Source organism: Mus musculus, chromosome 17 (genome assembly GCF_000001635.26).
Source record: "Mus musculus strain C57BL/6J chromosome 17, GRCm38.p6 C57BL/6J".
In the NCBI taxonomy this organism is placed as follows: domain Eukaryota; kingdom Metazoa; phylum Chordata; class Mammalia; order Rodentia; family Muridae; genus Mus; species Mus musculus.
The window spans coordinates 83,246,784-83,273,647 of record NC_000083.6 but is presented as its reverse complement, the minus strand read 5'-3'; the positions used below and the strand labels follow the sequence as shown (position 1 = coordinate 83,273,647).

At 46.8% G+C, this 26,864-nt stretch overlaps 1 non-coding gene across 1 annotated transcript; it reads right to left on the bottom strand.

Moving 5' to 3' along the window:
- Positions 1-3,542: 3,542 nt before the first annotated feature.
- Positions 3,543-3,677, bottom strand: Gm24240. Its single transcript, XR_003952430.1, has one exon. It is a non-coding gene; the product is annotated as a small nucleolar RNA SNORA31 (small nucleolar RNA).
- Positions 3,678-26,864: the final 23,187 nt, after the last annotated feature.

Below are 26,864 nucleotides of genomic sequence, written 5' to 3'. Positions count from 1 at the left end.
CGGAGGTCTTGACTCTTGATCCGCACGGATACAACAGACCCAGTTCAGAGGAAGGGATAGGGCAACGGGGGAGCACTGGAGGGTGGGGGTGCAGAAGGGCAAGCAGCCCTGCAACCATTAACGTTTTCACATTCCTGGCTCCTCACCGAGAGCAGTTGGCTAGGCTGGTCCCTGTGAATAGGTCCTTGCTGGCCCAAGTTCTTGCTGTAAAGCTGGGCTTTTGTGAACCCAAGGGAACTGATGGCGGCGGCGGTTTGCAGTGAGAAGAGTGGTAAGATCCGAGTTGCTTGGGTAAAATGTGCGGAGCAACGGTCTCCAGGCAAGCAGAGGCATCCTCCTTTCTGGACCCGCTAGTGAAGGGCACCTGTGGCGGTGGACAGGGTGAGCAGAGGTCACAGGCTTGGCTCTGAGACAGACAGGTGAGAGGTGGACTGATGATGGAGACTGTGGTCAGAGGGGCTAGGAGGATACTGGGGATCCGAGGTCCTATAGGTCAGGAGGGTGTTCCTCAGACTCCAATTCTGGGGTATCTGGCTTAACTGAGCACTCCTCAAACTGGGAAGAGGAAGGCAGAAGGGGAAAGGTCTGGGGATCCCTTTAAAGCCCGGGATGCTATAGAGATGCTGTCCCTTAAGCTTTATGTCTCTTCCCAGGCTGGAAGTGTCCAGAGCACTTCTCACAGGTCCCCGGCACATACCAGGTATCAAATAAAAGTCAGCTGGAAGGGACGATCAGGGTCAGAGGCCCACTGTGAGCAGGTGGGGCCAGCTGGTTGCCGCAAAGGCTGACTTCTGTCACCTTGCCTTGCGGACAGACGGCTCAGTGGCTTCTGTCAGTGGGACTGTGAAATCCACTTCCTGAGCCAGCCTTTCTACTTCTCATTTTCTCTGGGTCCTTTTGTCTTCTGTGTCTCCCATAGAGACCGTCTGTCTATCTATCTATCGATCTATCTATCTATCTATCTATCTATCTATCTATCTATCTATCGTGTGTGTGTGTGTGTGTGTGTGTGTGTGTGTATGTGTGTGCTCACACACACTTATGTGAGTAATCGAGCAATGCATGGGTGTGTGCTGTACCTGTATGTGGTGTGTGCACATGGAGGCCAGAGGTTGCTGTCAGGTGTGTCTTTATTTTTCACTTTCCACCTTATTTTTTTTTAAAAGATTTACTTATTTTTATTTTATGTATATGAGTGTTTTGCCTGTATGTATGTATGTGTGTGTGTATATATATATATATATATATATATGTGTGTGTGTGTGTGTGTATACACATATGTGTGTGTATGTGTGTATATGTGTTATGTGTATGTATGTGTGTGTGTATATGTATGTATATGTGTGTGTGTATGTATGTATGTATGTGTGTATGTATGTATGATATGCATGCCTGGTACCCTCAAAGGGCTCTGAAGACGGTAATGGAACCCCTGAAGCTGGAGTTACAAACCATTGTGAACTTCCATGTGGGTGACAGGAACCAAGTCTGGATCATCTTTAAGAGCAGTAACTGGGAGTTTACCCGTCGAGCCTTGGCTTCAGCCCCTCCGCCTTAGTTTTTGAGACTGGGTCTCACTAAATCCAGACTGTGCCACTTTGGCAACACTGGCTGCCCAGAGAGCACCAGGGGGTCGGCTTGTCTCAGCACTGAATTATACAAGTGTGTTCCATGCCTAGCCTTTCACTTGGCTGTTGTGTATTTGTTTACGTGGCACACTTTATTGATTTAAACCATATCCCCAGCCACTGCATTTTTCTACCTTTAATTTGTGAGGGATTATGTTGGGAAAGATGATACAGTGGCAAACAATGCTTATACCTGAGATAGATGACACCCCCCACGCCCCCAGCCCCTGTAAGGTCTGAGGATCATTCTCTAAAGCCTAGCAAGGTCTGTGATGCGGCTTTGTTGGAAGAGGGTAGCATTTTCCTTGCTAGGTGTGATTTTGTGGCGCCACCTGCTGGCAATGGACAGATATAATCACACTGAGTTTTGCATGACTGTTCACACAGAGAAACCAAATATTGGGGCTGAAGTGATGGCTCAGTGGTTAAGAGCACTGGCTGTTCTTCCAAAGGACTCAGAACCCACACAGCAGCTCATTAGATGTCTGTAACTCCAGTTCCTGGAGGGATCAAGACTCTCATCTAACTTCATGGACACTAAACCTATATGGGGAGTGTATATATGTATATATTCTGTGTGTATGTGTTGCCTGTATGAATATATATATTCATGCAACACACATACACACAGAATATAGATAAATAAATCTTAAAAATAAATCAATTATTAAAGCATATATATGTGTGTGTATATATATATACATACATATATATGTATGTATATATACATACATATATATGTATATATATATACATACACATATATATATGGCTTGGAAATTCCACTGTGGCAGAGCACTAGCTTAGCTTGCCTGAGCTCAGCATTTTTGGCTTTAGCCACTGGCTGGCACACCAAAGAAGCAAGCAAGCAAATAGTAACGTGCAGAATGGGACTCAGTGAGACACACACGTGCCAGACTTCTTTGCTGACCAAATTGCATCCTCGGCTCTTGGGGGAGTCCTTTATTTTTATTTCTAAAATAAGTTTTTAAAGGTTTTTTTATTTTATTTTATGCGTTTGTCTGCATGTATGTCTACACTCCAGGTACTTACTCAGTGCCCAAGGAGGTAAGGCTTTTCGATCCATTAGAACTGGAATTACGGATGGTTGGGAATGACCGCATGGATGCTGGGGCTTAAACCTAGTTCCTCTGCAAGAGCAACTTGTGCTCTTGACAACGGATCCTTCTTTCCAGCCTCTAGGGAATCTTTTAAAACTCAAATCTAATCAAGTGTCTTTTCTATGCTTAAATACCTTCAGTGGCCTTTAACCTCTGTTTAACTCTAATCCAAATGCCTTAGTAAAAACCCAAGTCCCATAAAGATCTGCAGGCTCAAGACCTCGGGTCAGACTCAATGTTGGCTATGCATTGAAGTCTTCTAGAAATATTTTTTAAACAGCCATCAATGGTTCATCCCTGCTTCCTTTTCTTGTGTGAGCGTCTGTAGTGTGCACTAAGCGGGTGTTCTGTCAGGGAGCCTCATCCCCAGTGCCTGCTCATTTGGAGACAGTCTCCCTATGCAGCCCAGGTTAGACTCAAGTTCGAAGTCCGTCTGCCCCAGTCTCCTAATTGTTAGGATTAAAAGTGTGTGTCACTTAAAAAAAAAAATTAAATGCATTTTATTTTTAGACAACCTACATGACATTTTTCTTAAGAAAAGAAAAACAAAACCCTCAAAACAAACAACTCCCCACCAAAACAGTGCCTCCCCTCTAAATAAATAACAATCAAAATAAAAGCTCAGGATGACGTCAGTCCCATCTGTCTGTCCCAAGTCCTGGTGTTGTATGGATGGTAAGCAGCCGCCAGTTGCCAGTTACGGTGTTAGGCGATATAACCAAGTGGTGACTGCAAAGCAAGGAGAGTGAGGTCCCGAGCAGATCAGCTTGAGTGTGGAACTCCCCTCGCATGGAGATGTGCTCCCCAATTCAACCTGGGCACAAAGACACAAAGACAGGCACAGGGAGAGTTTCCTTTTGCAACCTAGTGCAACCCCGAAGTGTTACTTTAAAATCTTATAGTGCAGTTGAACTGGGATGCGCTGCGATACTGACATATTTGACAAGCTCCTGTGTAGATTTTATATCTATTTGTTTTGGTTGTTCAAGATAGAATTTCTCCATGGTAAGCCTGGCTGCCTTGGAACTTTCTCTGTAGACCAGGCTGGCCTTGGGCTCAGAGGTCTGCCTGCCTCTTGAATGAAGTGCTGGGACCAAAGGTGTGTGCTACCACTGCCAGGCTATTCTGGGTAGATTTTAAAAGATGGAGGAGTTGAGAACCTCTGCATTGAATCTGGCTGATCATCCCTTCCTCACCAGATACCAACCTGCCTGAGCTCTTCCAGCCTCAGGACTTTGCAGATGCTGTCCCTTCTGCCTGGAAGGCATTTTCCCTTGCTTGCCTTGTGTCTCCTCCTCCCCCTGCCCCAGACTCAGTTTAAATGTCTCCTGTTCACAGAGGCCTCTCCTAAGCACTCAATGTAAGATGTTTTCTCTTGTCACTATCAATTGTTAATTTTAAAAAAATCTTTCTTAATTCTATCGCCATTAAAAGTTTTGGATTTATTTGTTTCTTAAAATTATTGTATTTCACAATAGATGATAGCCAGAAGAAGAAAAGTTTGTGTGTGTGTGTGTGTGTGTGTGTGTGTGTGTGTGTGTGTGAGACACCATTTACAATGATAGCCTGTGATAGGAAGAGTTCTAAGAATAGAAAAGGGGGCACATTTACAAGTTAACAACTTAGTTTGTTCTCATTTTATGGATGCTGGCAGAAGACAAAAGACTCTGAGGCCAGAGAGAAACTTTATGACTCACAGAAACAGCGCTGCCAGTGTGTCAGCATCGACTCTGGTTCCTTCACGTCCAGTTTCCACCAGGTGACGTGCAGGTCCAGGTGTTTGCTGTGAGCTGCGTTGCAGAAGAGGAGCCAGAACATAGGGAATCAGCAGTGTTCCTTGCACTTTTGTTCTTTTGGCCTTTATCCCAGAAGGAGACATGGCCTTTACAACGCTGGGCAGGAGGCGAAGCTTCCCTGTGTTCCACAGGGAGATGCGATCTTGGTCTTTCAAGGCTGCGTACTATGCAGGCATCTTTTGAGAGAGTCAGGAACTAAAGCAGGTATTCCTCTGGGTCGTGGGTCTGTAGGTCCGTAGATCCGTAGGTCTGTAGGTATGGGACAAGCCTTTGGGACGCCCGTGCTTAGTTGAGGCTTCTGCCTAGAGGTGCTTTGTAGAACAAGCACTGGACTCTGACAGACCGGGAGGTGGGGTTCATCATTTAAAACTGTGAGGCAACTGGAATTTGTGGACACAACACTGGAGAGGAGGGGACTGTGTAGATACGTCTGCAGTACACATGGGGTTGCCTTGATACTTGTTCAAACAGGCAAGAAAAGGTTCCAGCTATTGGAAAAACAACAACCAGGAGGCTGGGGACTAAGCAGCGTCCAGAGCTCACACGGATGGGGGGGTGGGGTGGGCGGGCATGTTCCAGTTCTAACTGGCTAGAGCGGCCAGGGAAGAGGCATACGGGCTCTGCGGTGCAGTGAGTAGATGTCTTAGTCTTAAGATGCCTTGGTTTGGGATGCTATCCTATAGTCCTGATGGCTCATAAAGGATAGGGATGTGTTTTAGAGGCTGCACCTATGAGGTCAGGTGCCAGCGTGGGTGGGCTGTGGGGAGCGCCATCTTCCAGGCTGCACAATGCCTTCTTGTATTTTCATCTGGTAGAAGAGATCTAGGGAGCTCTCTCTATAACCATGACACCCACAGATTTCATTCACGAGGACCCTAGCTTCATGACCTACTTACTTTCTAAATGCCCCATCTTTGGGCACCATCACATCATATCAGGGTTTTAGAGTTTCCACATGTGATACTTTTGCACTTCTGGAGATTGAGCTCAGGGTGTGGAGATTGAATGTATGTGGGTGTGCATGCATGTGTATGTGTGTGTGTGTGTGTGTGCTCACGTGCGTGCGAGGTGAGTGGGAGTGTGTCATGTGTTAGGATAGTTGACAGCATCCCTGGCTTCTACTCAGGAGATGGCAGAAGCAACCTCCTAGCTGAGGCAACCCAAAATATCCGCAGACACTGCCAAGGTTCCTTCAGTGGAGATGGATGCCTACTGTCCCCGATTTAGAACCAGAGTTCTGGACTGTCCTAACAAAGCAGGAGAACAAAGCCCGGAGATGTTTTTAACTTCTCTATAAAGAACTCAGCCATGTGATCCCTCGCTTCAAAAAAAGATTCAGCTACTCAGCAGTGCCAACATCCGCATTCACAGTGCCCAGCTGTAGCCAATCAAAAAAACGCTAGGCATGCTACTAGCCAATCAAAAAACGCTAGGCATGCTACTAGCCAATCAAAAAACTGCTAGGTGTGCTACAGCGCTCCTGTACAGAGCCTGCCTGCACTGGGAGGTCTGTGACGAGAGAGTTTGTGACAAGAGACAGATTTACACACACCTCGAGCTGGCATACGAGAAGATCTTCCTTTCTGGCTGGAGAGACGCTTCCGTGGTTAAGAACATGTGCTATTCTTGCAGAGGATCCATGTTTGGTTCCGGGCACCTACGCGATAGCTCACAAGGGGATATAACTCAGGTCCCAAGGGATTCCACACCCTCTCTTGTCCCCACAGCATCGTGAGCATGTGGTTCACTCCACATGTGTATGGGCAGGCAAAACATACACATAGAAACTGAAAAAAAATTTTTTTTACCTTATTTTTAGTGCGTGCGCGTGTGTGTGTGTGTGTGTGTGTGTGTGTGTGTGTGTGTGTGTGTGCATGAGTGCAAGTAACTACAGAGGACAGAAAATAGTGCCAGATTCTTTGCAGCTGGAGTTATTGGTGATTGCAAGCTGTCTGCTGTGTGTGCTGGGGGCTGACTTCTGACCCTCTAGAAAAGCAGTCGTTGCTCTAACCATTGAGCTCTCTTTAGCCCCATGAAAGCATTTTATAAAGATGCTCAGGAAAACCAGGAACATAATGAGAAGAGAAATATAATTAACACCCCTCGTCCAAACACACACACATATCCTCTTGTCACTCTGTACCTTAGACTGGCCTTGAACTCACGGTTCTGCCTCAGCCTTCAGAAGGCTTAGTTTGACTCAAGGTACTGTATTTTTTCCCCTATAAATAACTAAAGACTATAATATCTAAAGTGAAATAGACACCAGATGGGCATACAGTGCCGTGCATAAATATCGCAGAAGAAAATGTCTGTGAACGTGCAGCACACAACAAAAACTCCCAAACCCAAACCCAACCAACTCTCCTAAATTTATTCAGACTGAAGCCCTGGACACAGTGACCTACCGGGTAATTCCAGCAATCTCACGGGTATGTAGTTAGAGCTCTAGATGGAAAACCCAAAGTGAGGGTGGAAAAACTAAGATCTGAAATCTACTCAAATATGATGGAAGTTATAAGCTCAATTATCAAAAAAAAAAATCTGAAGTTGTATAAACACAAAGAAAACCACTCAGGAATATTATATAACATTTCTAAAACCCTAATGATGAAAAGAAAAGACAGTAAAATCAGGCAGAATGGTGTGGGGGGACCACATAGCTTATAGAAAATGAAGAAGGAACGCACGCCACCTCCTCGTCGGGAACCCTGGAATGCAGGAGATCTTTTCTGCTTGCTCCAATGCCCAGGCGAACAGCTTTGCTCCAGCATGGTCCCCTCCACAACGCTCAGTCTTATGTCAGGCCCACAGCCAGCCTCGGCCCAAATCCGCTGAGACCACAACCGACGATTTCTAAAAGAATCAGGATGTAGGCTTGGCACACGTTTTTTTGTTTTTTTGTTTTGTTTTTTTTTTTGTTTTTTTGGTTTTTTTTTTTGGTTTTTTGAGACAGAGTTTCTCTGTATAGCCCTGGCTGTCCTGGAACTCATTCTGTAGACCAGACTGGCCTCGAACTCAGAAATCCGCCTGCCTCTGCTTCCCGAGTGCTGGGATTAAAGGCGTTCGCCACCACGCCCGGCTCTGGCACACGTTTTTAATCCCAGCACTGGGGAGGCTGAGGCAGGCAGATTCTTGAGTTCAAGGCCAGCCTGGCTGATAGAGTAAATTCCAGCACAGCCAAGGATACCCGGAGAAACTCTGTCTCAAAAACAAACAAACAAACAAACAAACACCACCCAGACAGGAGAATCAGGCTGTGTTTCTTTCCATGTTCAAATGCAGAGGAAGAACTAGAATCGTCTGGAAAGTCTCCTCAAATGTGTCTGTCTCGTGACGACTGACTAAAGCCTTCTGGAACGATCTGAACTGGGAGGAAATGCAGTAGCCGCTAGGATACCTCACATGGTGAATGGGGTTGGGGCCGAGGGAGCAACCCGGCAGGTTATTCCTGTTCAAATTAATCCAGGTGAGACCTTTACAGTGTGCTGAGAGACAAGGACTCGGCCACATGATGTCACACAATGGATCCATTCCTCCTATCCATGTACCTCCTGGTTACAGCTCACAGGTTCTGAAGACAGTAGAGCAATCCCCCGGGGAATTGGTCACACACACCCCAGTGTTTTCAGCATTGTCCCTCAACTACCCAGCAAGTCCAGTTTGTGCTTCCCATATTCTTGGACTTGTAGCCAGCACCGTGGGCCACGCCCTTAAAGAAAATGGACTCTGTTTCACAGAAGCTATCAGTTGCCAGTGGCTCCCCAGCTAGGGTGGGACCTTGTGCCGACTTTCCTCTCTGTGCTGGGATTCAGTATGGCTTGAGCCCAGGCAGGTCACAGCTGCTGTCACCATTCATATTTCATACACATAGGTTTTCTACCCTACTGCTGGCACTGGAGATTTGCTATTTCAGTTTTTACCAGGGCATCACCCCACAACATAGGGTAAGCTTCCTGTCTAGGAAGCCACTGTGTGGAATGTCAAGCTACACTCTCCAAGGACCAGCACGGGAGGCTTTCACGCAGAAACCTGGAAGGCCAGCAGATTGGCTGCCATCCCAGGGAAGTGAACGAGGGGAGATGCGCATCAGCAGAGGTGGGTCTCCCTCAAGAAAGCACGGAGCAGGAAGCCGTCTGGAGCGGAATGTTCCAGACTTACATGGTAGTGCTCAAGAAGTGTTTTCTCAGTAGCCATGCCTCTGCTGTCTCTCTCTTTGGCTTGAAATAGATGGATATAGAAGTAGAACAAGTTTTACTTACGAGTTTGGGCTCATGAAGTGAGATGCAATTAACTCCAGGCTGTCGTGCAATCTCTCATTGCACAACAGGAATGGGTTTCCATGGCTTCAGTCATTAGGTGCTGTTTAACACCACTGTTAGCTTCCTGAATGTGGTACTCATAGACTGAGGCAGATGGAAGAATCAGGCACAAAACACACACACACACACACACACACACACACACACACACACACACACACACACACATACAGACACACACACACAGACACACACACACATACACACACACACACACACACAGACACACACACAGACACACACACACACACACAGACACACACACAGACACACACACACACACCCCAATATTTAGAAGGACACAGTAGAAGGTTAAAATGGAAGATGGTGTTGCATGCTTGCTGCAATCCCAGCACTTTGGAAATGGAAGACACATTTAAAAACACCTTGGGCTACAGATAGTGTGTTCTAGGCTAGCTTGGGCTACTTGGAACCTTGGCTCAAACAACAATGATAACAACAACAACAACAACAACAACAAAAGCAACCAAATTAAAACTCACAAACTACCAAAACAAAACAAAGGACAGCATAATAGCCCCGCCCCGCCCCCGTCCCGCCCTGCCCCCCAGTACTGGAGATGAGCCCAGGGTTTCACACATGCTGGACAAGCACTCTACCACTGAGCCCAGTGTATATGATTACTAAAGGTTTTTTTTAGAGGCAATCTAAGGAGAAAGTAGGCTTTTATACAGGCCTATAGAAGCCCACTTATGCAAAGCAAAGAGGAGCAACGTTTTGTCTGATCCAGTACACAGGTTTATGGGTACAGATGCCTGGGAAACAAAGCGCTGAGCATCAAAGACAAGAAGTGACTGACAGAGTCATGGACCCTTTGTTTCACCTCCTCCCAGTGGGATCCTGGACTGTGTGAGAGAATGAGTTTGTGCATGAAACAGATAAAAGCCTTATGTATTTGTGGGTCTGGGGAAAACGTGCCAGCAGTTCCTCCCACATTATTTATAACTATGGAAGCATAGCCTGAGGAAGAGGAGTCAGACATAGACACGGCGAAGTGTGACTGTGTTATAGTTTCGTTTCTAAAGTTGGTTTCTCTATTGTGTTCATTATACATTATTTTTACAATTCTTAAACAAGACATAAGCAAGCATCACAGAAAACACACTCGAGGTTAAGAGGTCTGCTTACTTATTTATGTGTGTGCGTGCATGCGTGTGTGTGTGTGTGTGTGTGTGCGCGTGTGTGTGAGTGTCACAGTGTGTGTATTTGTGTGTGTGCCACAGTGTGTGTGCCACAGTGTGTATATGTGTGTGTGTGCCACAGTGTGTGTGTGTGCATGCGTGTGCGTGTGTGTGTCAGTGTGTGTGTGCCACAGTGTGTGTGTGTGCCACAGTGTGTGTATGTGTGTGTGTGCCACTGTGTGTGTGTGTGTGTGTGTGTGTGTGTGTGTGCTTGCGTGTGAGGACAGCTTGTCAGAGTCAGAGTCAGTTCTCTCCTTTAACTATGTGGATCCCAGGGACTTAACTCAGGTTGCTTTGCCAGGCTTGGTGGTGAGTGCCTTTACCCACTGAGCCACCCTACTTAGCCAGAACTCACTCTCTCTCTCTCTCTCTCTCTCTCTCTCTCTCTCTCTCTCTCTCTCTCTCTCCCCCTTCTCTCTCTCCTCTCTCTCCCCTCTCTCTGTTTTTTGAGACAGGTTTCTCTGTGTAGCTCTGGTTATTCTGGAGCTCAATCTGTAGACCAGGCTGTCCTTGAATTTAGAGATCTGCCTGCCTCTGCCTCCCAAGTGCTGGGATTAAAGGCGTGCACCACCACTGCCCGGCAAATTGCTCTTCTTGGTGCAGGGATTTCACTGTGTTGCCTAGGCTGGTCTTGAACTTGTGGTGGGCTCAAGTGATCTTTCTGTCTGGTGCCCTGAGCTTGTGGGTTTCCAGTTTAGCTACTAAGCTATACTTGCAGTCTAGTAGACAAGAATAACCCTAACTATATATACTACAACACAGTCCTAGGTGAACATTACAAATGCTTTAAATGAAAGAATCTGGGTGGTTAAAAGAAAATCCAATCAATATCATAATCACAAATGCTCAAGTCCAAACACAGAACACATGACAGACAGACAGACAGACAGACAGACAGACAGACAGACAGACACATACACATCAGACAGACACATACATCAAGAGAGAGGGGGATACACACTCATGTGCCTGCATGGGCATGGATGTGCACATTGCACACTTACATGCATATACACACACACATATATGTGAACAAATGAAGCAAAATCGTTAAAATAACAGACCCAGAACAGTTAAAGCAATCCTTAGTGGAAAAAAAACAAAAAACAAAAAACAAAAACAAAAACAAAAAAACAATGTCGGAGGCATCCCCAGACCTGATTTCAAGGTATCCTATAGAGTCTTAGTAACAAGACAAGTAGAAGGAAATCCACACACCTGAGTCACCTTAGGTTGTTTCTATCCTTTGGGTTTAATTTGGCAGTTGATCATGTGTCTAGAAATTCATCTATTTCTATTACTAGTACTTATCATTATTACTTGTTTATTATTATTTTGAGACAGTCGCTCTGTGTAACACCCGTTTTGGAACCCATGATGTAGGTTGGCTTTCAACTCACAGAGATCCATCTTGCCTCTGTCTCTCCCAAGTTCTGCCTTCCAGCCCGTATCACCATGTCTGGGCATCCATTTCTTTTAGATGTTTCAATTTATTGGAATATAGGTTTTCAAAATATTTTCTGATGATCCTCTGGATTTCATTAGCATCTGTTCCATGTCTTCCTTTTTATCTTGAATTTAATTTTTATTAACATGGTTTAAAGTTTATTTATTTGGGAGTCATGATATTTTTTCCTCGAATGTATAATCTGTGCAGCACTCACATACCTGGTGCCCAGGTCAGGAATCACACGTCTGGAAGTGGAGGGATCCACTGAGTGCAGGTTGGGAATTGCAGCCAGGACCTCTGCAAGAGCAAATGCTCTTAACCACGACCCATCTCTCCAACCCGATCTAATTTTATCAACCTTTGTCTTCTATCTTTTCTTTTTGTTCCTTTGATTAAGAGTTTGATCATCTGATTTATCTTTCTGCCATGGATTTTTTTTTTTTTTGACAAAGATGCCAAACCATCCATTAACAAAAAGATAGACTGGACATTCACACAGGGAATGAAACTCCATCTCTGTCTCTCATCCTGTATGCAAATCATTTACAGACAGATCAACCACGACTTCATGTAAGACCTGAAACTCTAAATGGGTAGAGGAAAACAGACATGGGCAACCACTGTCTAACAAGAGTCCAATGGCCCAAGGAGACAAATGAATTCTCTGAAGCTAAAAAGCTTCTGTGTAGCAAGGGGATGCAGAAAGAGTCTAAGAGATAGGTGCACACCTTCAATCCCAGCACTCAGGAGGCAGGGGCAGGCAGATCTCTGGGATCAAGGCCAACCTGGTCTACAGAGTGAGTTCCAGGACAGCCAGGACTACACAGAGAAACCCTGTCTCAACAAAACAAAACAAAACAAAACAAAACAAAACAAAACAAAACAAGTCAAGAGATATCCCACAGAGCAGGAGAGAATCTTTGCTAGCTAGACATCTATCAGAATATCTAGACTATATTAAGAACTCAAAAAAGAAAAAAAAACTGAGCTGGTCATGGTGGCGCACGCCTTTAATCCCAGTACTTGCAAGGCAGAGGCAGGCAGATTTCTGAGATCAAGGCCAGCCTGGCCTACAGAGTGAGTTCTAGAAACCCTATCTTGGAAAAACCAAAACCAAAACCAAAGACAAAAAAATAATAATAATAAAAATAAAAAATAAAAAATAAAAAAGGAGAAAACAAAACCCCTCCAAACAATCAATTAATGAGCTAATAAGACATATCGAGTTCTTAAAAGATGAGGGACAGTGAGCTAATAGATATATAGAAAGAACGCTAGCATCCTGAGCCATTAGGAAAAAGCAAGTTAATATTGTGTTGAGGTCCCGCCTCACTCTGTCAGAATGGCTGTCTGTCATCAAGAGAACAAACAGCAAATGCTGGTGGGGATTCAGTGTGGGGGAAGATCTTATACAGATGGCGAGAATGTAAACTGGACCAGTCACTAGGGACATCATCTTTGAAGGTCCCTCAAGACACTAAAAGTAGATCTATCATACAACCCAGCTCTACTCCTCCTAGACAGCCACCCAAAGGACCCTAAATAAAGTAGCATTGGGTGTCTTAGTTACTGTTCTAGGGCTGTGAAGAGACACCAGGACCACGGCAAATGTTATAAAGGAAAACATTTAATTGGGGCCTGGCTTACAGGTTCAGAGGAAAGTCTATTATCATCGTGGTGGAAACATGGTGGCAGGCAATCATGGATCTAAGATCCACAGGCAGGGGTGAATGTTATTAGACGCGTTCTCACGCCCGGCCAGGAAGAACACCACAGACCAGAATCTTCTGCGGCAAAACTTTATTGCTTACATCTTCAGGAGCAAGAGTGCAAGAAGCAAGAGAGAGCGAAAACGAAACCCCGTCCCTATTAAGGAGAATTCTCCTTCGCCTAGGACGTGTCACTCCCTGATTGGCTGCAGCCCATCGGCCGAGTTGACGTCACGGGGAAGGCAGAGCACATGGAGTAGAGAACCACCCTCGGCATATGCGCAGATTATTTGTTTACCACTTAGAACACAGCTGTCAGCGCCATCTTGTAACGGCGAATGTGGGCGCGGCTCCCAACATCTCCCCCTTTCCTTTTAATAAGAGCAAATAGGCCACCCATATTAATGAGAGTGGAGATAGAGGTCAAATCCCCAGTGTGTAGGTAAAGGAGCCATGTACAGGATTAGCTCTTAGGCTCACAAGCTTTTACCCAGAGCAACCCTGACCTGCTCCCGTGTCGTTTTGCCTGGGGGAAGGGAACTAGGACACTGAACCTTCATGAAAGATGACATGTCTCCCTAGAATAGGCTCATATATGCCGCAGAGCCTTTCCATTGCAGTGCTTAGCCGTGCAACTCTCTCGGGCTGCTGAAGCACACTCACTCTATCCCGTGCAATGAGTCTAGCCTCGTGAGATGTAAGAGCTGAGTGGCCAGCGACCTATTGCCTAAGCATAGATAACCATATATCAGGGGGAGCTCCATGTTCTAGTCCTGCAAGCGCCTGGGCAATAACCACCTTGTCTCTCCTAGTTTGGGCCTTAAGCTTACAGACCAATCAAAGAAGCAACACTAATCCACAGCAAAGTGTATCTCCAAATAATATTAATCCCACCCATTTTTTAAAGAAAGAAAATGCTGAGGAGATCCAATTGGGTAATCCTTTGGTCAGGGACAGGTCCAAGCGCGTGGAGTTGACCTGAAGTCTCAATTCCCGAAGGATCTGTTCAAATTCAGCCGTCCAATTCTGTAACATATACTGAAAAAGACTTTTTGACAAATTAGCTGCCCTAGTAAATTTAACATACTGAATGGAAATAACACACAATCCCGGAAACTTTTGTTCACATCCCAGCTGAGTTATTTGTCATAATACATCTAGTTGTATCTGGACAAGATCTATGAGTTGATTAACCAGCATGAGACCTCCCTGTATCTTGACATTAGCTGAGGCCTGTTCATCTATGACTGTAGTCACTGAGGCTGACAAAGTGTTAATGGTGTCAGTCGTCTGGACCTGTCCAGACAGAGCCAAGGCTGTCTGAATTAAGGCCAAACCCAGTTCCCAGTTAGTGGTAAAAAAGCAGGAGAATACTTGAGCATTATACATCACCGTCATTGGGAGTGGAAATATCGACATTATCCCCCAACGCTGCTCTCTCATTGGACAAAATAAGGCCCAAATGCTGCATAATATCCCTTCCCCAGAGGTTAACCGGGAGTGGGAGCACATAAGGTATGAATTTCCCTTGCTGCCCTTCAGAGGATTCCCACGTCAAGGCAATGGAGCTTATAGTGGGACATGATTGATAACCTAGGCCCTGTAATGAATGAGATGACTCTGTGGTGGGCCATGCTTTGGGCCACCAATGTGTAGAAATTATACTTTTATCTGCTCCGGTATCAAGGATGCCTTCAAACTCTTTTCCGTTGATCTTAAGGCGGAGCTTAGGTCTATCATTTAAAGATACAACCAAATAGGCAGAATCATTTCCTGAGGAGCCCATTTTCTTTATCTCAGGTCCTGCAGATTTCTCCCTGGTATTATCAGGGAGGAGCAGCAGCTGAGCTATCCTATCTCCTTTACTAATAGAAAAAACGCCCTTAGGGCTTGAGCACAGGACCTGTATTTCAGGGGAATGTTGACAATCCATAACTCCAGGGTGGACTACTAAGCCCTGCAAGGTGAGTGAACCCCGGCCGAGAATAAGGCCCATGGTTCCCGGGGGCAAGGATGGTATAGGCTCCACTGGCACCGGCTGAATACTCATTTGAGGCATTAATAGGAAGTCGGAGGCGGCACGCAGGTCCACCCTTGTGGGTCTTCCTGGGTCGCCTCTCTGACTGCTTCCTGGGTCCTGACAAACCGGTTCCCATATCTTTGAGGGCCCTGGGACCGAGGGCCCGATGACCCGTTTTTTGGCACATAAGCTGATTGACTATCAGGTGGGGGAAGAATTCTGCCCTTTATATCCCTCACAGAGCGACACTGGTCAGCTCTATGATAACCCTTGCCACACTTAGAGCAAAGAGTGAGAGTCCCTCCCTGTTTATCTGGAGCTCTGCAATCTTTCTTAAAATGCCCAGGCTTTCCGCAATTAAAACATGTCCTCTGATCATTTCTGCTCATGGAGCGGTTCTGAGATTGAAGGATGGCGGCCGCTAAGCCTGCATTGGTGAGAGGTCCCCCAAGCTCTCGACAGACCCTGAGCCAGTCTTGTAAGCCTTTGTTCTTTCTTGGGGCTATGGCCGCTCGGCACTCCTTTGTGGCTTGCTCATAGATTAGCTGTTCTATCAGAGGCGCAGCTTGCTCTGACTCTCCAAAAATACGCTCTGCTGCCTCTGTCATTCTGGCCACAAAATCTGAGAAGGATTCCTGAGGTCCCTGGATTATCTTTGTTAACTGACCAGTGGTTTCACCTGCTCGGGAGAGCGCCTTCCAGGCCCTAATAGCCGTGGAAGAAATCTGGGCATAAGCTCCCCAATGGTAGTTTGTCTGATCAGCAGAATAAGCTCCCTGACCCGTTAACAAGTCAAAAGTCCAATCTCTCTGCTCTGGAGTCAAAGCAGCTGCGTTTGCTCGGGCCTGCGCTTGTGCAGTTTCATGCCAAAGAGCTCTCCATTCCATATATTTGCCCATACTAGGGAGAGCGGCTTTTACAACCGTTTGCCAGTCAGCAGGAGTTAGTGCCATGCTGGCGAGCCTGTCTAACTGCACCAAGGTAAAATTAGCATTGGTTCCGTATTTACGGACCGACTCGGCAAGCTCTTTAATTTGTAAGTATTCTACCGGAGCGTGGACACGCCCACCCTCGGCTCCTTCAAAGACCGGAAATGCCTGTTGTATTTTCCTTTGTTCCTCTCTGGGAATGAATGAGTCTGCGCACTGCCTCTCTGCGCACTGCCTCTCTGCGCAGGGCTGACGCACTACGCAGGGCGGGTACTCCGCATAGGGCGGACCTTGAAGCCGACTGCCCTGAGGCCAATCAGCAAACTGGCCTTCGCCAGCCGCTTTTGGCTTCCTTAACTGATTAGCTAGCACTTTACCTGGCTGGTACCCTTTTTTCTCATAATGAGCTGCTTCTTCCTCCCAGTCTGTTTCTTCAGAGGAGAATTCTTCATCTGCTTCAGAGCTACTAAGAGCTGGCTCCCCGAGCCCATCCAGCGATGAGCACAGGCTCCTTTTCCTAGAGACCTCCGCTAATTGATCTTTCTTCTTTTCCCTTTTTCCTCTTTTTCTTCTAATCTCTCTCCAGGTATTCCTACCTAACCTTAACTTTTCCTCGGGTTCAAGACCCTTGGAAAGGCCTGTATACTTATTTTGTGTACCATATTTCCTCTTTGCTCCTACTCTCTCTCCCCACTTTACTTCTGATAGATTGCCCTGAATTTCATCCAGAATCCGCCCTGCCTTAACCACTTGATAACATGTGAAAAGGAACAAAAGGGCTTCTAACACTAGAAAAAATTCAAGGCCAAACATATTCCACTTTACTTCTGATAGACTGTCTTGAATTTCCTTAGAAAGTTCAAGATCAGACTTACCTCGTAAAGCTGTACTCACTGGTACTCTCGTTCCCCAGCTGAAAAGTTCTGAATTCATACAGTTGAATCCTTCTTAACAGTCTGCTTTACGGGAACCTTTATTACCGCGACCCGCAGTTCTGGTTCTGGAATGAGGGATCTTCCTTGCGCCAGTCCCGAGTTTTTTCTCGTCCCGGGTTTCGGCACCAATTGTTATTAGACGCGTTCTCACGCCCGGCCAGGAAGAACACCACAGACCAGAATCTTCTGCGGCAAAACTTTATTGCTTACATCTTCAGGAGCAAGAGTGCAAGAAGCAAGAGAGAGCGAAAACGAAACCCCGTCCCTATTAAGGAGAATTCTCCTTCGCCTAGGACGTGTCACTCCCTGATTGGCTGCAGCCCATCGGCCGAGTTGACGTCACGGGGAAGGCAGAGCACATGGAGTAGAGAACCACCCTCGGCATATGCGCAGATTATTTGTTTACCACTTAGAACACAGCTGTCAGCGCCATCTTGTAACGGCGAATGTGGGCGCGGCTCCCAACAGGTGAAGCGGTGCCATCATGGGCTTTTGAACCCAAAGCCCATGCCCAGTTACACATTTCTTCCACCAAGTGCAGACCTCCTAACAGTTCATTAAGTGGGGACGAAGAAGGCAAAGCTTTGGGCCTGAGAATAGAGGCCATGCTCATCCAAACCACTATACAAAGATATTTGTGTTGGGGTTTAGGGTTAAGCACACAAACCACTCAGCCACCAGTCTCAGAATTGATGGTTTATTGAACGCACCTTCCAAGATTGATTAATCAGGGACACAGCCAGGAGTTAGGATGGAAGCCACCACCCTGGCAATTCTCATGGTCAGTTTGTGGAAAAACCCACTAACAGGTGTATTTGCAACATTTAGGCTGTCTAGACAAAGCAGCGCGGTCTGATCTTTAAGCTGATTGGTTGGGTTTAGAGGCAGAGAGGCTAGGGAACGTCTACAGTTCAGGAGACCCCACAGGCCCACGACAAAGTACAACAGCATGACTTTGGTCAGGGGAAGGGACACTTGGTCAGGTTAAGGTCGTGAGGGACAAGATGAAGGCTGAGGCAATGTGGCAGAACAAGGCATTTGACATCTAACATTTAGCCCTGTCACTATGGTTTATTACAGTGTCCATCCCAACAGCCAAGTGTGCGAAGGTGCCAGTCTACAGGCGAGCGAGTGAAGGAAGTGTGGAGTGGACACACAGTGGAGGTTTTAATTTCTCACAGCAGAATCTCATTGCTATATATAAGAACAAAACAAGCCGGGAGTGGTGGCGCATGCCTTTAATCCCAGCACTTGGGAGGCAGAGGCAGGCAGATTTCTGAATTCGAGGCCAGCCTGGTCTACAAAGTGAGTTCCAGGACAGCTAGAGCTATACAGAGAAACCCTGTCTAAAAAAAAAAAAACAAAAACAAAAACAAAAAAACAAAAAACACAAACACAAACACAAACAAACAAACAAACAAACAAAAACCTATGTCATTTACGGGGTGAAATGGATGCAGCCAGAGATCACTGCGTTAAACGAGATTCGTAAAGCTCACGAAGGCAATGTATCTTCTTTCAAGTGTAGGTTTTACATAAGTCTATACCAAATTCTATATAAATGGAAATAGAAGTAAAAGTGTCTGCAGGTCATGGAAGGAGCAGAGAGGAAGGGAGGGCCTTGGTGTAATGACGGTTAACAGTCTCTTTGTAAGAAAACATCTTTTCTTTTTCTAGCACAGGGGATTGAACCCAGTACCTTGTGCATTCTACACAGCTGTGCTACCACTTAGTCACACCCTCTGAAAAAAATTTTTTTAATAGGATCCATTACTGAGTGTAATGTATACATGCTAATAAAAAAAGAAACCGTACTAATCATATAAAACGTCCCTGCTCAGAAAACTCAAGTCTTGCGTGATGAAATTTGTCCGACACTTATTTCTTTACTATGTATACACCCCACTCCTTACCCAGTCATAATGGTGGGGCCTTTGTGTGTGCCACACCCTCTCTCCGGTCCCCCCTCCCTTCATTTTCCTCTGAGTCAAGATGTAACCTGTGTGAAGCTCCGTCCCCATGGTTGTATCTTCCAGAGTCCTGTATCCTTCAGACACAACTCCTCTGGGGTTGGGATGCATAGGGTTGTTGGCTGTTGGCATCTGCCTTCCCGGCGAAGAGGGGAGGGCCCAGAAGTGCTTCCTCTGTGTGTTTGCTAGCACTAGACCCTATCCAGTAAGAATTTCCCTCTCTTGGGTCTACTGACTCCTTTCTTGTGATGACCAGATGTTGCAGTTTCTCAGGGGTCCACATCAGGTTCCCCTCTCATTTCAAATTTCCTCAGTGACCGCGCTCATGCCCAGATTCTTCTTCTGGGATGATGAGAGCATCCAGGGCTCTTGATGGTGTACCACGAGCATGCGTTCTACTGTGACCGTGGCTCTTTCTCCGAGGCCCCTGACACATCTCCCCTAGTCCCTCAGGGTGTCCCAGCTCAGCAGAGCCTATAGTTAGCACAAAATTGCTTCCCTAAACCCAAGTTAGGGACAGAGCTGCACACACAGGAGAAGCTGCCCACCATCTCTCTGATTACACCGGGCTGTTTCTTCAGCCACACCCTTCTCTCCACCCAGCACTGGGTACCTTCAACAGTCTCTTAAATATAATTCAACTGCCTTGACTTCCCACACTTCATTTACCACCTCTGTCTCCGCTCCCACTCTTAGGTCTGGTCCAGTGTATTCTCCAAATACCAGGCACTAGTATTTATAGACGCACATCAGATCCCCAAAGGAGGGCTTCTTATTACTCTCAGGATGAGCCACATTTCCCTACAGCCCCACCACCTCCTACCTCTCCTTTCCAAGGCTCAGGGATTGTGGAGGAAGGAAGACCCACTCCAAGGTCTGCTGCATAGTTGCTCTGAAATTGGAGCTAGCTGGGGCCTGAAAAAGGTTTATTTCCGGGGTGGTGGTGGTTGTTTGCTTTTATTTTTTGAGACAAAGTTTCTCTGAGTAGTTCTGGCTGACTCCAACTCAGCGAGATCCACCTGCCACTGTCTCCCAAATGGAGGGTTGAGTTCAAGAGGAGTTGAAGAGCCGAGCCCAGGCTATGGCTGTCAGGGAGTATGGCTATGATTTACAGGAAGCAGAGGATTGGATGAAGAGAACCACGAAGGGGCGGAGCAGCCTAGCTCGGGACTTGGCCACCTCCATCTTCCAGTCACTATTTGCTCCATGTTGGAAGAGGCGGGGAAAGCTGGGGTCCATCCTTGTGTTTCCGCTTCGTGCTGAAGGATGGCTATGCTTTTGCTGACTCCTTAGGCAGCTGAGACTATCAATGGAGCAGTTAGTTCTCCATTTTGGCCACTAGATGGCAACACCTCCCTTTAGACAATTAAAATTGCCATCCGCGATAACAAAACCTACATTTGAGGTCACAGTGATGTCCTTTCAGTCTCTGGATCTTCAGGGAGATTTGGAGTGAGACACTTTTCTGCTTTGCTAGATGGGCCACCTTGATTGGTCGAGCTAAACTGGTTTTAGAGCCTATTTTCTTTCTCCTTTTCTTTCTTTCGGTTTTTAGAGACGGGGTTTCTCTGTGTAGCTCTGGCTGTCTTGGAATTCATTCTGTAGACAAGAGTGGCTTCAAACTCACAGAGATCCACCTGCCTCTGCCACCCAAGTGCTGGGATTAAAGATGCATGCCACCACTACTTGGCTATCGATCCTATTTTCACCCATGGGTTCAATCAACAGTTAGCAAGAACTTAGTGAGTGCCACAGTTCCTACAATCTGAAAAGAGAGCCAGACACCATGCAAATGGCCACAAAAAATAAAAATGGACTCTTATCAGCCGAGATGGCTACAGGGTGCTACAAGACCATATTAGCTGGAAGGATGTGGCTTGTCTGAGTTTCCAGGAAAGGCTGCTCTGTCAATAAATCATACACATATTCTGATAACTCCCTTGCTTCACATACTCCATTATACCCACCAACACATGTCTGATTATAATCCCATTGTACACCCAATGAGTCCCCCAACATTCCATTATACTCCCTGTCCCGCTTCCCTGTCCCTCCCCCCACCCCACCCCCTACATAAAATCCCAGCCTAGACTTCTGCAGACCTTAATGACGATGCTATCCCACTACGCATCCCTTCCTCCTGTAACACTAGCAAATCTTTTAAGAGGCCTTTGCTCCTTTCTCCATGTTCTTCATGATCCGGCCAGTGCACGGACACATGTATCAGAAAACCTCATCAAACCAGGAGCTCTGTCTAATCTTACTCTGTGACATTCCACAGGACACCATGCTGTACCTTACAGGTATTAGATTTGCAAAAGCATTTGGCACACCTAATGCCCCACCACATCTCACATCCCATCACAACCCTGTCGTGCTTTCCATCACAGGAGCAGGGTCACAGCTCCCACCTAGAAAGGCACAGACCTCTGTTTCCTTCTTTGCTTTAGGGAGAAGAGGAAGGGAAAGAAGAGGCAGAAGAGGAGGAGGAGGAGGAGGAGGAGGAGGAGGAGGAGGAGGAGCAGCAGCAGCAGCAGCAGCAGCAGCAGCAGCAGCAGCAGCAGCAGCAGCAGGAACAGGAGGCAAGGAGCCTCTAGGTGCTCTCTTGCCTGCATCCAGCCTTATCAGCCCCAACAGCTCCGATGAAGGCAGGTAGCACCTGAGCACAGGCTCCAGGTCTGAGGTTTGATTTGTTCCATATCTGTCCTGAAATCAGTGTCCACTCACTGCCGCCTCCTCGGAATGCACCAGGTCCTTGTTACGGCTCTGCTAACAGATCCCTTAGCCAGCAGCTTTCTTTTCTATATCTGGAAGGGGCAAAGCCCTTGGAAAAGAACATCGAAGGCTGGAAGAAACAGACCTGAAGGAATCATCTAGTTGAATGTCCCATGATGCCCCTGTCCCTCTCTTTTCCTGACTCCCTCCTGTTTATCTAGTTTTTCCTGTTGTGACTGTCAATGAACAGCAAGCTTTTCCCAGCACGCAAGAGTTGAAAGGAAGTACAGGCCCACTCTCATCCCTTCACACACAAGGGGAAACTGAGGCACAGAGGTTGAGGACTATCTGCGTATGTGCTCCGGTTGGTTGGGATAGAGCAGGCGGTCCTGACACGCCTCATGAAGCATTCCTCCAGTGGCTGCCCCTCGCGCGCCTCCTTGTTCACGTTAGTCAAGAAATGCTACTTGCATTCAGAAGGCACGTCCAATGCGAACCACTCCGGAGATTATATTTCAAAGATTGATAGACATGGCTTTCGCATTATCTGCTGTTTCGGATTAGCTATGCTGTGGCTTCATTCTTTGGGGCTGATATTGGGGGTGGGGAAGCCAATTTTGAGTCCCTCTTCGAAGCCTTGAGCTTTAGCCTGTGAGACTGGGCCTAGGCGGGACAGGGGGATTCATTCTATATTTTCAGTCTGTCAGGAGATTTCATTGTTTAAACAAACATTTCAATGAAGCTATCCAGCTGGGCAGTGATTTATGGCTCTGGCTATAGTTTTTCCCCAACAAAGATAAACAATCCTGCAACTCTTGGGACTGGGACTCCTGGTTCTAATAACTTGGAGCTGGCTGGACCACGCCAGCCATCGCCTGGTCTGGGGTTTGGTTAAGATCTGTTCACACTGGTCCTGCGGCTGAGCCACAAACCTTGGGGGACCATGTTGTGCTTGGAAGCTGGAACTACCTCTAGGGCAGGAGAGAATGGCAGAAAGGAGAGAAATAGCTCAGGGGTGGGGGTTTCCGGCCCACTCCTCTCTTCCTGTAGGGCATTAATGATCTGTGTTCTGCTGAGTAGATATTTGGTATTTCAGTAAAAGAGCTTCTATTATTGTTGTTGTTATTGCAGTATTTATTTATTTTGTATATGTAGGCACGGAAGTCAGAGGACAGCTTGTGGTAGTCAGTTCTCTGCGTCCACCACGTGGGTCCTGGGAATCAAACTCCGGTCATTAGGCATGGAAGCAAGTGTCTTCTCACCAGCACTGAGTCTCATGCCACCCTAAGTTTCTTATCTTGTCTCTATTGGTAGTGGCACATGGTTTCCTTCCGTGGCGTTATACCAGGTTACACACTGTGTCTGTGTTTGTAGAATCCTCAGCTCTGGTCTATAAGCTCAGATCTGACCAATCAAAGTAACACATTCTTGCGGTCATTGCTGTTGGTCAAGGAGATAGAGGATCATCTTATCCTATGAAGAAGGGAAAAAAGCAGCCAGGGCTGCTGGGAGAAGCAGTTCCCTGAGATGTTATGGTATGACGTCAAACACTTAGGGTGGAGATCTGAGGGATGGAGAGCATCTACCCCCCTCCCCCGTCTCTTCTTTTGAGCGGAAGTAGGCTTTGACTTGCAGCTACCCAAAGGGAGCCCATATTTACTATTGGGCACAGCAAGAGACCAGCTAGGAGTTCCAGACCAGCGTCTGGCTTGCACAGCTTAGCCCCCAGTCTGACTACTTGTGTGTGTGTCTCACCTCAGCAGAAGGTGTGGAGCTGAGGCAGAGGCACACGCAGCTCACATTCACCCTTCTCCACAGAGTTCTTGGTGATGTTGAAGGAGACACACACCAATGATCTAAGGAAATTCAGATGCATGTCCCGAGAGAAGAAGCAAAAACAAAAATGCTTGAAAGAACACCGTGATTTGGTGGAGACATCACAGAGAAGGGTGTTTGGTGGGTGAATCTTGAAAAATTAGGGTACTTTTGATGGGCAGAAGAGATGGGCAGAAGGTTTGGCCAGAGGATGAAAGGGTGTGGTGAAATGGGGAGGCAGGTGGGGCGACTTAGGGGATGTTGAGAAGTGGAGTTGGGTAGAGGTTAGAGCACAGAGAGCCAGCAACCAATGAGATAAGTTGGTGTTATCATCAGATACCTGCAGTGGGAAGCTCGCTCAGTTCAATGGGCGATGAGGAGCTACTGAACCCCGTTGACCTGGGAGGCGTCCTTCTAGGAGTTCCTTCCCATGGCAGCAGGGAGAGAGTAAATATGGAAAGAGCCCACTGAAGTAGCGCAAGGGGCGTCTTGTGTTGTTCACAGGGCAGGGAGCAGCGGGTTCTGTCTGTTCACCTCTGGGTGTGTGAGCTTCTGACACAGAACTCAAGTCCAAAAGCCACAGAAGGGAAAGCTGATATGTTCATATAAATAAAGATTCGAGAGTTCTACATGCTCCAAATTCCCTAAACAAAGTCAAAACACGAGGCCATGCCGGCAAAATGCTTGTTACACCAATGCTACACGGCTACTTCCTAAATGTATAGAAAGCTTACCTTGCAGAAAGACCAATGCATGCAGCCACATATATATGTATATATTCAAGGGCTTGTATGAATGTATATATAATGCATATACATATGTATTATATATGTCTATACGTGTGTGAGCATGCTCTCTCTCTCTCTCTCTCTCTCTCTCTCTCTCACACACACACACACACACACACACACACTCTCTCTCTCTCATATGCATCAGACACACCAGAAGAGGACATCGGATCCCATTACAGTTGGTTGCGAGCCACCATGTGGTTTCTGGGAATTGAACTTGGGACCTCTGGAAGAGCAATTGGCGCTCTTAACCACTAAGCCTTCTCTCCAACCCTTTACAGTGTGTGTGTGTGTGTGTGTGTGTGTGTGTGTGTGTGTGTGAGACAGTGCACAAGTTGAGGTCAGAGTACAAGTGAGAGTCAGTTCTCTCCCTCTATCATGTGAGTTCCAGGAATTGAACTCAGTTCATCAGGCAACTTTAAGCGCTGAGCCATCTCATTGGCTATTAAGATTTTATTGATCTGATACAGGAAGTGTGAAAAGTTCCCTACTTCCCTGCCTCCCCCCACCCCCAAACTTAATCCAGTCATTTCAGGTAGGTTTTAAGGCAGAACAATGGGAACCTAATGGAGTTTGGATGAGACTATCTTAAATCTTCTTTAAATGACAAAGAGCAGCACGGGGCTCCTGGAGGAGGAGGGGTTGGGACAGGAACTCAATCAGAGCCAGTGGGAAGACCAGAGGCAACAGGGTCAGAGCCAAGGCTCAAGGATCAATAAAGGCCAGGCCAGGAGCATGCAGGAATTGATGGGTGATTTACTGATCTGTCCTTTCAGGTGCTCTGCTCGCCATGACTGGCTTTAGGTGGGCAATTCTAGTTTCAATTGAGAAAGAGGATGGGATGCATAATTCAACTTAAGCACACACACACACACACACACACACACACACACACACACACACAGACACGCACGCAAGTTCAGTGCTTGCTCTGCTCACTATGAGGCATAGGAGCAGGACACAAACACAATCACAGACACAAACCCATCAGGACCCAATGCGATGTGTGGAACAGTAGAAGAAAAGACTCCCAGGGCATTGCCAAGGAGAGAGGACATATCTGCTCACTCTAACCAAGAGCAGGCTTGGTGACGAGGCCACCCAAGTCAAGGCTGGGTTTTAAGAATGAGTAGAAGGAATGTGTATGTCTTCATTCCAGTTAAAGTAGGTCTGTGTTATGACTGAGACGAGTCCTTTCAGCTGCTGGTCTTTATGGGGCTTGGAGATTCCTTTCAGGAGGTGCCTGGGAGTTGGAGATGGTGCTGTGAGGTTTGAGGGTCTTGCCCACCTTCTTTTTAATAAGGATTTTGGTATCTTTCGACATTGTGGGGGTGGGGGCTGGATGAGGAGAGGACCGTTTGGCTCTCAAGGTGGTTGTGAATAAAGGAGGTGCTAATGAGCCCACCAGGAAAGACCGCTGGTGGGGTCGGGTCGCTGTTGAGAGATGGAGGTGTGACCTTCTCAGAGGCTCATGGTCAGCATGCTCAATGTGTGAGCCTCACTCTCACATCCAGGACTGTCCCTGGACCCACCAGCTCTCTGCTACCATCCCCCCTTCTTTCTCCTCCTCCCTGTATCATTTCGGAGGACTTATTGTTGTTTATTGTTAGGGGTATAGAGGATGGGTGGAGAAGAGCCCTATTCACCCCCACCCCCACTTCGCTAAATGCCTCTCATAAATACTTTTTAATCTTGTACAGACATCAAAGTGTGTCTTCTTTTTCTCCCTATCACATCTCTTCCTGGAGGCAGAGGACATCCAGCAGTCTGGCTGCCTCACTAAGGGGAGGGATGGCGATCAAGAAGACAGATGCAAACCCCTGGGGGGGGAAAAAGTCAGTCATTATCTCAAAACGGCTTCCTGTGGCATTAGAGAGGTTGGCCTTGAGACCTCTGTCCAATGGTGGTGGCTGCACATGCGACTTGCAAGAGAAGTGCTGAGTGTGACCGACTTAGGGATTTTTCTAACAACCATGTAAGGGATGTCCAGCTAGTTGTATGGGTGCTTGGATCCAAATTCTAGCCCTCACAGTTGCTCAGAAAGTACTCTTAACCTTTGAGCCATCTCTCTAGCTTCGTTCTTCTTCCTTGTTCTCGTCCCTGTCCTCCTCTTCCTCTTTTTCCTCCCCCTCTTCCTCCTCCTCTTCTTTCTCTTCTTCCTCCTTCCCTCCCTCCTCCTTCTTCTTGGAGATCTCTCATAACCCAGTCTGACCTTGACCTTGCTCTGTAATGGAGACAACCTTGAATTTTCTGATCCTCCTACTCCCCCAAGTGCTAGGATCACAAGCATCCGCTACTATGCCTGGTTTTATGTGGTATCTGGAATTGAACTCAGAGCTTTATGCATATTAGGCAAGTATTTTATCAGCTGAGCTGCATCCCAAGCCCTCAAGCCCGTTTTTTGATCAATGAAACCTTATCTGGAGTCCTAGGTGCTCTCAACCTTTGCCATCTTCCTGTT